This window comes from Scatophagus argus, chromosome 11 (genome assembly GCF_020382885.2).
Source record: "Scatophagus argus isolate fScaArg1 chromosome 11, fScaArg1.pri, whole genome shotgun sequence".
NCBI classification, from domain to species: Eukaryota; Metazoa; Chordata; class Actinopteri; family Scatophagidae; genus Scatophagus; species Scatophagus argus.
The window spans coordinates 1-11528 of NC_058503.1; the positions used below are offsets into that span (position 1 = coordinate 1).

At 38.7% G+C, this 11528-nt stretch overlaps 1 non-coding gene across 1 annotated transcript; it reads left to right on the forward strand.

The window, feature by feature from the left end:
• Window positions 1-11178: 11178 nt before the first annotated feature.
• LOC124067699 lies at window positions 11179-11297 on the forward strand. The gene has a single exon (XR_006844805.1). It is a non-coding gene; the product is annotated as a 5S ribosomal RNA (ribosomal RNA).
• The last annotated feature ends 231 nt before the right edge of the window (window positions 11298-11528 follow it).

Sequence of the window (11528 nt, forward strand, 5' to 3'; positions counted from 1 at the left end):
AAAAACAGCGTTCTCTCGCTGAGATAAGGCCAAAATGAACAAGTAGTGTGTGTAGCTGCTAAACTTCACAATAAACACATCAAAGCATTAACTACGTCATATTTTCTCAATCCTGCATATGTCTGATGAAGAAAGCAGTCTGTAACCATGTTTAGAAGTGAACTGCAGCCAGATTTACAAAAACAGCGTTCTCTCGCTGAGATAAGGCCAAAATGAACAAGTAGTGTGTGTAGCTGCTAAACTTCACAATAAACACATCAAACCATTAAGAACTTACTATTTTCTCAATCCTGCATATGTCTGATGAAGAAAGCAGTCTGTAACCATGTTTAGAAGTGAACTGCAGCCAGATTTACAAAAACAGCGTTCTCTCGCTGAGATAAGGCCAAAATGAACAAGTAGTGTGTGTAGCTGCTAAACTTCACAATAAACACATCAAAGCATTAACTACGTCATATTTTCTCAATCCTGCATATGTCTGATGAAGAAAGCAGTCTGTAACCATGTTTAGAAGTGAACTGCAGCCAGATTTACAAAAACAGCGTTCTCTCGCTGAGATAAGGCCAAAATGAACAAGTAGTGTGTGTAGCTGCTAAACTTCACAATAAACACATCAAAGCATTAAGAACTTGCTATTTTCTCAATCCTGCATATGTCTGATGAAGAAAGCAGTCTGTAACCATGGTTAGAAGTGAACTGCAGCCAGATTTACAAAAACAGCGTTCTCTCGCTGAGATAAGGCCAAATTGAACAAGTAGTGTGTGTAGCTGCTAAACTTCACAATAAACACATCAAACCATTAAGAACTTACTATTTTCTCAATCCTGCATATGTCTGATGAAGAAAGCAGTCTGTAACCATGTTTAGAAGTGAACTGCAGCCAGATTTACAAAAACAGCGTTCTCTCGCTGAGATAAGGCCAAAATGAACAAGTAGTGTGTGTAGCTGCTAAACTTCACAATAAACACATCAAAGCATTAACTACGTCATATTTTCTCAATCCTGCATATGTCTGATGAAGAAAGCAGTCTGTAACCATGTTTAGAAGTGAACTGCAGCCAGATTTACAAAAACAGCGTTCTCTCGCTGAGATAAGGCCAAAATGAACAAGTAGTGTGTGTAGCTGCTAAACTTCACAATAAACACATCAAAGCATTAAGAACTTGCTATTTTCTCAATCCTGCATATGTCTGATGAAGAAAGCAGTCTGTAACCATGTTTAGAAGTGAACTGCAGCCAGATTTACAAAAACAGCGTTCTCTCGCTGAGATAAGGCCAAAATGAACAAGTAGTGTGTGTAGCTGCTAAACTTCACAATAAACACATCAAACCATTAAGAACGTCATATTTTCTCAATCCTGCATATGTCTGATGAAGAAAGCAGTCTGTAACCATGTTTAGAAGTGAACTGCAGTCAGATTTACAAAAACAGCGTTCTCTCGCTGAGATAAGGCCAAAATGAACAAGTAGTGTGTGTAGCTGCTAAACTTCACAATAAACACATCAAACCATTAAGAACTTACTATTTTCTCAATCCTGCATATGTCTGATGAAGAAAGCAGTCTGTAACCATGTTTAGAAGTGAACTGCAGCCAGATTTACAAAAACAGCGTTCTCTCGCTGAGATAAGGCCAAAATGAACAAGTAGTGTGTGTAGCTGCTAAACTTCACAATAAACACATCAAACCATTAACTACGTCATATTTTCTCAATCCTGCATATGTCTGATGAAGAAAGCAGTCTGTAACCATGTTTAGAAGTGAACTGCAGCCAGATTTACAAAAACAGCGTTCTCTCGCTGAGATAAGGCCAAAATGAACAAGTAGTGTGTGTAGCTGCTAAACTTCACAATAAACACATCAAAGCATTAACTACGTCATATTTTCTCAATCCTGCATATGTCTGATGAAGAAAGCAGTCTGTAACCATGTTTAGAAGTGAACTGCAGCCAGATTTACAAAAACAGCGTTCTCTCGCTGAGATAAGGCCAAAATGAACAAGTAGTGTGTGTAGCTGCTAAACTTCACAATAAACACATCAAAGCATTAACTACGTCATATTTTCTCAATCCTGCATATGTCTGATGAAGAAAGCAGTCTGTAACCATGTTTAGAAGTGAACTGCAGCCAGATTTACAAAAACAGCGTTCTCTCGCTGAGATAAGGCCAAAATGAACAAGTAGTGTGTGTAGCTGCTAAACTTCACAATAAACACATCAAACCATTAACTACGTCATATTTTCTCAATCCTGCATATGTCTGATGAAGAAAGCAGTCTGTAACCATGTTTCCAACTGAATTATAGTCAGATTTACAAAAACAGCGTTCTCTCGCTGAGATAAGGCCAAAATGAACAAGTAGTGTGTGTAGCTGCTAAACTTCACAATAAACACATCAAAGCATTAACTACGTCATATTTTCTCAATCCTGCATATGTCTGATGAAGAAAGCAGTCTGTAACCATGTTTAGAAGTGAACTGCAGCCAGATTTACAAAAACAGCGTTCTCTCGCTGAGATAAGGCCAAAATGAACAAGTAGTGTGTGTAGCTGCTAAACTTCACAATAAACACATCAAAGCATTAAGAACTTGCTATTTTCTCAATCCTGCATATGTCTGATGAAGAAAGCAGTCTGTAACCTTGATTTGAACTACAGTCAGATTTACAAAAACAGCGTTCTCTCGCTGAGATAAGGCCAAAATGAACAAGTAGTGTGTGTAGCTGCTAAACTTCACAATAAACACATCAAACCATTAAGAACTTGCTATTTTCTCAATCCTGCATATGTCTGATGAAGAAAGCAGTCTGTAACCTTGTTTCCAACTGAATTATAGTCAGATTTACAAAAACAGCGTTCTCTCGCTGAGATAAGGCCAAAATGAACAAGTAGTGTGTGTAGCTGCTAAACTTCACAATAAACACATCAAAGCATTAAGAACTTGCTATTTTCTCAATCCTGCATATGTCTGATGAAGAAAGCAGTCTGTAAACATGTTTAGAAGTGAACTGCAGCCAGATTTACAAAAACAGCGTTCTCTCGCTGAGATAAGGCCAAAATGAACAAGTAGTGTGTGTAGCTGCTAAACTTCACAATAAACACATCAAAGCATTAACTACGTCATATTTTCTCAATTCTGCATATGTCTGATGAAGAAAGCAGTCTGTAACCATGTTTAGAAGTGAACTGCAGCCAGATTTACAAAAACAGCGTTCTCTCGCTGAGATAAGGCCAAAATGAACAAGTAGTGTGTGTAGCTGCTAAACTTCACAATAAACACATCAAAGCATTAACTACGTCATATTTTCTCAATCCTGCATATGTCTGATGAAGAAAGCAGTCTGTAACCATGTTTCCAACTGAATTATAGTCAGATTTACAAAAACAGCGTTCTCTCGCTGAGATAAGGCCAAAATGAACAAGTAGTGTGTGTAGCTGCTAAACTTCACAATAAACACATCAAACCATTAAGAACTTGCTATTTTCTCAATCCTGCATATGTCTGATGAAGAAAGCAGTCTGTAACCATGTTTAGAAGTGAACTGCAGTCAGATTTACAAAAACAGCGTTCTCTCGCTGAGATAAGGCCAAAATGAACAAGTAGTGTGTGTAGCTGCTAAACTTCACAATAAACACATCAAACCATTAAGAACTTGCTATTTTCTCAATCCTGCATATGTCTGATGAAGAAAGCAGTCTGTAACCATGTTTAGAAGTGAACTGCAGTCAGATTTACAAAAACAGCGTTCTCTCGCTGAGATAAGGCCAAAATGAACAAGTAGTGTGTGTAGCTGCTAAACTTCACAATAAAAAAAAGCATTTTTTAAAAAAATTTTTTTAAAAATTTTAAAAATTTTAAAAATTTAAAAAAAAAATTTTTGAAAATTTTTTTTTTTTAAATTTTTTTTTAAAAAAGCATTTTTTTGCCATTTTCTCAATCCTGCATATGTCTGATGAAGAAAGCAGTCTGTAACCATGTTTAGAAGTGAATTATAGTCAGATTTACAAAAACAGCGTTCTCTCGCTGAGATAAGGCCAAAATGAACAAGTAGTGTGTGTAGCTGCTAAACTTCACAATAAACACATCAAACCATTAAGAACTTGCTATTTTCTCAATCCTGCATATGTCTGATGAAGAAAGCAGTCTGTAACCATGTTTAGAAGTGAACTGCAGCCAGATTTACAAAAACAGCGTTCTCTCGCTGAGATAAGGCCAAAATGAACAAGTAGTGTGTGTAGCTGCTAAACTTCACAATAAACACATCAAACCATTAAGAGCTTGCTATTTTCTCAATCCTGCATATGTCTGATGAAGAAAGCAGTCTGTAACCATGTTTCCAACTGAATTATAGTCAGATTTACAAAAACAGCGTTCTCTCGCTGAGATAAGGCCAAAATGAACAAGTAGTGTGTGTAGCTGCTAAACTTCACAATAAACACATCAAACCATTAAGAACTTGCTATTTTCTCAATCCTGCATATGTCTGATGAAGAAAGCAGTCTGTAACCATGTTTAGAAGTGAACTGCAGTCAGATTTACAAAAACAGCGTTCTCTCGCTGAGATAAGGCCAAAATGAACAAGTAGTGTGTGTAGCTGCTAAACTTCACAATAAACACATCAAAGCATTAAGAACTTGCTATTTTCTCAATCCTGCATATGTCTGATGAAGAAAGCAGTCTGTAACCATGTTTCCAACTGAATTATAGTCAGATTTACAAAAACAGCGTTCTCTCGCTGAGATAAGGCCAAAATGAACAAGTAGTGTGTGTAGCTGCTAAACTTCACAATAAACACATAAAAGCATTAACTACGTCATATTTTCTCAATCCTGCATATGTCTGATGAAGAAAGCAGTCTGTAACCATGTTTAGAAGTGAACTATAGTCAGATTTACAAAAACAGCGTTCTCTCGCTGAGATAAGGCCAAAATGAACAAGTAGTGTGTGTAGCTGCTAAACTTCACAATAAACACATCAAACCATTAAGAACTTGCTATTTTCTCAATCCTGCATATGTCTGATGAAGAAAGCAGTCTGTAACCATGTTTAGAAGTGAACTGCAGCCAGATTTACAAAACAGCGTTCTCTCGCTGAGATAAGGCCAAAATGAACAAGTAGTGTGTGTAGCTGCTAAACTTCACAATAAACACATCAAAGCATTAAGAACTTGCTATTTTCTCAATCCTGCATATGTCTGATGAAGAAAGCAGTCTGTAACCATGTTTCCAACTGAATTATAGTCAGATTTACAAAAACAGCGTTCTCTCGCTGAGATAAGGCCAAAATGAACAAGTAGTGTGTGTAGCTGCTAAACTTCACAATAAACACATCAAACCATTAAGAACTTGCTATTTTCTCAATCCTGCATATGTCTGATGAAGAAAGCAGTCTGTAACCATGTTTAGAAGTGAACTGCAGTCAGATTTACAAAAACAGCGTTCTCTCGCTGAGATAAGGCCAAAATGAACAAGTAGTGTGTGTAGCTGCTAAACTTCACAATAAACACATCAAACCATTAAGAACTTGCTATTTTCTCAATCCTGCATATGTCTGATGAAGAAAGCAGTCTGTAACCATGTTTCCAAGTGAATTATAGTCAGATTTACAAAAACAGCGTTCTCTCGCTGAGATAAGGCCAAAATGAACAAGTAGTGTGTGTAGCTGCTAAACTTCACAATAAACAAATCAAAGCATTAAGAACTTGCTATTTTCTCAATCCTGCATATGTCTGATGAAGAAAGCAGTCTGTAACCATGTTTAGAAGTGAACTTCAGCCAGATTTACAAAAACAGCGTTCTCTCGCTGAGATAAGGCCAAAATGAACAAGTAGTGTGTGTAGCTGCTAAACTTCACAATAAACACATCAAACCATTAAGAACTTGCTATTTTCTCAATCCTGCATATGTCTGATGAAGAAAGCAGTCTGTAACCATGTTTAGAAGTGAACTGCAGCCAGATTTACAAAAACAGCGTTCTCTCGCTGAGATAAGGCCAAAATGAACAAGTAGTGTGTGTAGCTGCTAAACTTCACAATAAACACATCAAACCATTAAGAACTTGCTATTTTCTCAATCCTGCATATGTCTGATGAAGAAAGCAGTCTGTAACCATGTTTCCAACTGAATTATAGTCAGATTTACAAAAACAGCGTTCTCTCGCTGAGATAAGGCCAAAATGAACAAGTAGTGTGTGTAGCTGCTAAACTTCACAATAAACACATCAAAGCATTAACTACGTCATATTTTCTCAATCCTGCATATGTCTGATGAAGAAAGCAGTCTGTAACCATGCTTCCAACTGAATTATAGTCAGATTTACAAAAACAGCGTTCTCTCGCTGAGATAAGGCCAAAATGAACAAGTAGTGTGTGTAGCTGCTAAACTTCACAATAAAAAAAAGCATTTTTTAACAAAAATTTTTAAAAAATTTTAAAATTTTAAAATTTTAAAAATTTAAAAATAAAATTTTAAAATTTTTTTAAAATTTTTTTTTAAAAAAGCATTTTTTTTGCCATTTTCTCAATCCTGCATATGTCTGATGAAGAAAGCAGTCTGTAACCATGTTTAGAAGTGAACTATAGTCAGATTTACAAAAACAGCGTTCTCTCGCTGAGATAAGGCCAAAATGAACAAGTAGTGTGTGTAGCTGCTAAACTTCACAATAAACACATCAAAGCATTAAGAACGTCATATTTTCTCAATCCTACATATGTCTGATGAAGAAAGCAGTCTGTAACCATGTTTCCAACTGAATTATAGTCAGATTTACAAAAACAGCGTTCTCTCGCTGAGATAAGGCCAAAATGAACAAGTAGTGTGTGTAGCTGCTAAACTTCACAATAAACACATCAAACCATTAACTACGTCATATTTTCTCTATTCTGCATATGTCTGATGAAGAAAGCAGTCTGTAACCATGTTTAGAAGTGAACTGCAGCCAGATTTACAAAAACAGCGTTCTCTCGCTGAGATAAGGCCAAAATGAACAAGTAGTGTGTGTAGCTGCTAAACTTCACAATAAACACATCAAACCATTAAGAACTTGCTATTTTCTCAATCCTGCATATGTCTGATGAAGAAAGCAGTCTGTAAACTTGTTTCCATTTGAACTACAGTCAGATTTACAAAAACAGCCTTCTCTCGCTGAGATAAGGTCAAAATGAACAAGTAGTGTGTGTAGCTGCTAAACTTCACAATAAACACATCAAAGCATTAAGAACTTGCTATTTTCTCAATCCTGCATATGTCTGATGAAGAAAGCAGTCTGTAAACTTGTTTCCATTTGAACTACAGTCAGATTTACAAAAACAGCGTTCTCTCGCAGAGATAAGGCCAAAATGAACAAGTAGTGTGTGTAGCTGCTAAACTTCACAATAAACACATCAAACCATTAAGAACTTGCTATTTTCTCAATCCTGCATATGTCTGATGAAGAAAGCAGTCTGTAAACATGTTTCCCTTTGAACTACAGTCAGATTTACAAAAACAGCGTTCTCTCGCTGAGATAAGGCCAAAATGAACAAGTAGTGTGTGTAGCTGCTAAACTTCACAATAAACACATCAAAGCATTAAGAACTTGCTATTTTCTCAATCCTGCATATGTCTGATGAAGAAAGCAGTCTGTAAACTTGATTTGAACTACAGTCAGATTTACAAAAACAGCGTTCTCTCGCTGAGATAAGGTCAAATGAACAAGTAGTGTGTGTAGCTGCTAAACTTCACAATAAACACATCAAACCATTAAGAACTTGCTATTTTCTCAATCCTGCATATGTCTGATGAAGAAAGCAGTCTGTAAACATGTTTAGAAGTGAACTGCAGTCAGATTTACAAAAACAGCGTTCTCTCGCTGAGATAAGGCCAAAATGAACAAGTAGTGTGTGTAGCTGCTAAACTTCACAATAAACACATCAAACCATTAAGAACTTGATATTTTCTCAATTCTGTATATGTCTGATGAAGAAAGTATTTTTAATTACTATTATTTTTTTATTTTGTATTTTGTATGGTGCACAATAGAGAGAAAAATCTGAGTCGGACTCAAATTCCTTGTTTGGTCACATGTACTTGGCAAATAAAGCTGATTTCTGATTTCCTCTTTCTACCTTCTTTCGTGACCTAAAGAATATGATTCCGTCAGAAGAGGGTCATGTGTGCTGGGTCAGGAGGAGAGATGTCGGGCTCGAACAATGAGATTCAGGGTTTCCACTGCAGGTAGGCCGAGAGGATGCTGTTGTGCTCAAGCGTTTCAGGTTGCAACAGAGCCCAGTAGATGTCCGCATACTGCTCTTCCACAGACAGGAGGAGGTATTGGCCTGTGGTTCTCAGACCTGTACAGGGGAGTCTGGTGCCATCTGGCAATGTCACTATAAGTCTGTCCGGGCTACACAGTATGGATGCCCCCAGCTTGATGAAGAGATCTCTCCCCAATAGATTGACTTTATAGACAGCACTGGGTCTGCTGTCGTAGTCTCTCTGTGGTGTGTTCCCCACTCCTCCCAGTCATCCCAGTTCACCATGGGATATTGGATACTGTAGGTGCTTGCTTGGTGATGGAGTCCCTGTGCCAGGCCGGGACGTGACCTCGCCCCGCCCTTGTTGCGGTATACTGGAACAGTCTTTCACCCAATGTCTTGGTTGGTTGCAGTAGTAGCACACGTTTCCTCCCGGTTGTCCCTTTGGCAGTCCGCCCTGTCCCTCACGTCCTCTCGTCCATTCTCCTCCCCACTGTGGTCAGCCCCCGGAGCCTCCTCCTCTGCCGTATGGTGGGTATCTCGGGCAGCTTTTTTCTATCTAGGGGGAAACAGGAAACAAATCATGAGTATCATTGTTCTCAACAGTAACAATTACCTTCACGGCTTCACCTCTTTCCTTTTCTCTTTTTGTCATTTACTTTTTGTCTGGCCTCGTTCAGTTGCAGCTTCAGCAATTGACCCTGAAGCTCTTTAATAGTGTCCCGCTCCTTTTGCTGTTCGTCTTGTGCCCAAGTGACATGATGAACTAAATGTTTTTTTTTTCTCTAACCTCCTCTGGAACACCCTCTAACACCGCCTGTCTGTAACATTCCCTTTGTACCCCTTTTGGCTCTGGGTGGACACCTGTGTGTTTGATCTACGTGTCCTTACATTTATCTAGAAACTCGCATGGGTGCTGTTCAGGCGCCCACTGTAATTTTGGAACTATTGCAGCGTTGGGCAATGGACACTTCCCTCTCATTGCTTTGCCTATGTCAGTGCTTACCCTAGTGAATGGTGTGTTATCAGAAGAGCGTCTCGTATTAGCCTCCTCCTAAATCTATCTCAGGTCTGCATGTCATGCATCCAGCTGCCACCGATCTAAAGTCTCCAAGCACCAGAGTCTGACCTGCAGTGGGACTATCTAGTTTGATTAGCCACAATCCCCCGCCTTCTGCCAATGGGGGCATTTTATCAACTATTGCTTGCACATTACCTTGTCCAAATGATTTGTATTTGACTCCCTGGCTGGTGGCAATTAAAGGGAAAATGTTTGCGGTTCCCGCACGTTGTACTGCCTGGTAGACCCATTGTGTCTGACTGCAATAGTATAACATATAACCTTTCACAGTACATGGATTTTTATTTAGGTCCACTCTCCACCAAACATCCTAGTTACCTCAAAGATACTTACGACTTTATAGAAAAAATTCGTCCTCTGAGCCTGCCAACAAACGCAATCCTCTTTACAATAAACATAGATAGTCTGTACACAAATATCGACACCAGAGTAGGATTGCAGACAATACGGATGATCTTCAATAAATACCCTGACAAAGACAGACCTGATGATGAAATCCTACATTTATTGGAAATCTGCTTAACATGCAATGATTTTTTTATTTGATAGGCAATATTACTTACATTTATTACTTGCATGATGTGTATATACACTATGTGTGTGTGTGTTATATATATATATATATGTGTGTGTGTGTGTTTTCTTATTGGGTGTGTTTAAATAAATTAATACAGCATGTATTTGACTTCTTTATCTTATATTCTTCCTAATCATGTATTGTTATTTATTTATCTATTTACTTATTTATTATTGATTTATTTATTATTACCAGTATTTATTATGAAACCTCATTTTACCCATACTTACCTATCATAAGGACCCGACATAGATTCATTCCACCGAAGATATCATGAGGGATGTGGGGAAGTGTGGGGTTAGCAGTCTTGCCCTGGCCCCGCAGCCACCTGACTTCACTTCTGCCGATTGATCAGCTCACCCCAGGGGGCCGATGCATCTTCAATAACAAGGAATATCAATATATTCCAGTCGTACTCCCCCCTGTGGAGAAAAGGGAGAATTAATTAATAGATATACATTTATATAAACTGTTTATTGAAACCATTGAGTCGGTAAAATGGTACCTTCCCATTAAACAGCTTTTTTGATTTTAAGACTGATACATCGACGGGCAGCCCCTCATACACCTGTGGAAAACATATGTGTTTTTCTTAGAGGGAACAAAATGAAGTTTTTTTTATATATAAGAAGAAAGAGAGGGATCCTCTTTTTAATTTTTGTTCCTCCCTCCCTTTTTGTCCCCCTCCCTTCTATCTGCTAACTTCACCTGTTCTTTGATATATGTTTTAAAGCCATATTATTTGTAAAAATTCATTTACCTCGTGTCCTCTGCTCCTTTAACAAACCTAGTCAGGAGAACCCCCAAGCTGACCAATCATGGAAAGCCACTGAAGCTTGTGGGAGGGATCTCGGTTTCCCTCCTACAACATTTCAAAAATGGCTGGGCCTCTCACCACTGGGCCTGGTTAGTACTTGGATGGGAGACCGCCTGGGAATACCAGGTGCCGTAAGCTTTTTCACTCCCCTGAGCAACCAGGAAAGGGCTCTCTTGGTACCTCAGTGGAGATCCATCCCTGATGAAATGAGCAGCTTTGAATCATAAGCAGCTTTGAATCATAACCAGCTACGATGGCAAGCGTGGAATGTCGCCTAGATCCAGTTTTCTCCAGAACTACTGCTTCGTTTCAATGTTTGATATTCGTGAGACTGTATGCTACTTATCCAGTACACTTGAGAAGAGAATATTGTATGTTCATTCCACATTCACCGTAATCCGAAGATTTATTTCATCTCCAGCATAGCGATGCCACGGCGTCTTTAAAAGGCCCCGTCGTGAGGCCTGAGACAGCTTACAGCCATACCACCCTGAACACGCCCGATCTGGTCCAATCTCGGAAGCTAAGCAGGGTCGGGCCTGGTTAGTATTTGGATGGGAGACCGCCTGGGAATACCGGGTGCCGTAAGCTTTTTCACTCCCCTTAGCAACCAGGAAAGGGCTCTCTTGGTACCTCAGTGGAGATCCATCCCTGATGAAATGAGCAGCTTTGAATCATAAGCAGCTACGATGGCAAGCGTGGAATGTCGCCTAGATCCAGTTTTCTCCAGAACTACTGCTTCGTTTCAATGTTTCATATTCGGAAGACTCTATGCTACTTATCCAGTACACTTGAGAGGAGAATATTGTATGTTCATTCCAT